Source organism: Aptenodytes forsteri, unplaced genomic scaffold (genome assembly GCF_000699145.1).
Source record: "Aptenodytes forsteri isolate BGI_AS27 unplaced genomic scaffold, ASM69914v1 Scaffold147, whole genome shotgun sequence".
Lineage (NCBI taxonomy): Eukaryota > Metazoa > Chordata > Aves > Sphenisciformes > Spheniscidae > Aptenodytes > Aptenodytes forsteri.
Window position 1 is genome coordinate 26,186 of NW_008795320.1, and position 1,678 is coordinate 27,863.

The window sequence follows — 1,678 nt, forward strand, 5'->3', positions numbered from 1 at the left end:
CCACCCCAGGGCAGACGCACACCCGTGGGCCCCGGGGCTGCTGAGTCCCTGTGCGCCCAGGCATGATGTCACCCGTTGCCATGGCGATGCTGCTGCATCACTGCGTTGCAGCACACCCCAAACCCAGGGATTTCCGCAGGGGCTGCGCGGCGTGGGCAGCGGGACGGTGTGCAGGCACTCCGGGGGGTGTGGGGTGCATGGGTGCTGCTGTGTGTCCCCACATGGGTGGCAGCAGCCCCTGCCCGCAGGGAGCTCCCTGCCTGTGTGGGGAATGTGTCTAAGCTGCTTAGGGGTACGGGGCCGGCGGGCACCGGCGGGGGGGACCGGATGATGGGGCATTAGCCAGCACGTGCACCCGCCACGTGTGCCAGCATCCCACGGCGTGCCAGGGCACACGCCAGCCCGTTCACGCCGTGCCCCTTGCAGCGTACCGGTGGGATCTGTGCCACTCTCTGTGGCGTGCCCAGTGGCACATGGGTGGGCGCTGGGTCTGTGCCGGAGCTAGCCGGTGCCCGCCGCACTGGGAGCATGGCGTGGGCCAGGGTTCCTGCCAGCAGAGCTGCCCTTTGCCCTGTTGCACCACCTGCGAGCAAACAGCTCTTGCAAGAAATATTCCCAGTGGCTGGAAAAATAAACAGCGCGGGGGCTGCCGGCTGCTCCCCGCACCCAGGGTCGGGGCGACGGGGTGGGGGACAGGGCGCAGCCACCACCCCAGGGCCACGCTCCAGCCAGGCGGCTGCGTGCTGCTCCCGCTCCGCCACCCTCGTGCCCTTGCTCCCAGGCCTGGCCACAGGGCCACCAGCCCTGGGGACCTTGGAAAGAGATGTCCCCTTGTGCTGACCCCAGGCGGGTGATTTGTCACCCTCACCTGGCACGGCAGAGCCGCGGCACCCCGGGCATGGTGAGCGGGGAACCAATCCTGTGGTGACAGCCTGGTGGCAGGGGCCGGCTGCAGGCAGTGAGGATGCCACCGGGCGTGTGGCTGCAGCTGGTGGGAGGTGGGGGTCCCACACGCAGGCACCCCCCGACCCCTGGGGCCACGCTCTGACCCTGCTTCTTGCTTTTCTCGTTGCAGAAGGAGCTGAGCCTGCCGCGCCGAGGAAGAGCGTAAGTCCCCGAGCTGGGCCACCTTGGGGTGCGGGATGGTGTGTCACCGGGAGGGACGTGCTCGGGGACGTGGCACCGGCACTGCGGGGAGCAGCGAGGATGGGGGGCAGATGGCACTGGGGCTTGTTGTGCCCAAACCCGGGATGGCATCGCCGTGTTCTCTGATACTGGAGGGACCTGATGCGCCTGTGCTGGGGTGTACTGGGATGTACTGGGGTGTGCTGTGCTCTGCTGCAGGTGTATTAGGGTGTATTGGGGTGTTCTGGGGTGTTCTAAGCGGTATTGGGGTGTGCTGAGGTGTGCTGTGCTCTGCTGCAGGTGCATTGGGGTGTGCTGGGGTGTTCCGGGGTGTTCTAAGCGGTATTGGATTGTACTGGGGTGTGCTGGGGCGTGGTAGGAGGCCTGTTGCGAAGCTGCGCTGGAGTTGTGTGTTGGGGTGTGTTGGAGTGTACTGGGGCTGTTCCAGGGTGTTTTGGGGTGTTGCGGAGGTAATGCAGGGGGGTCTTGGTGCTGGGCTGGGGCTGTCATGGGGGTCACGGGGCTGTGTGCTGGGGGACATAGGGGCTGTGCC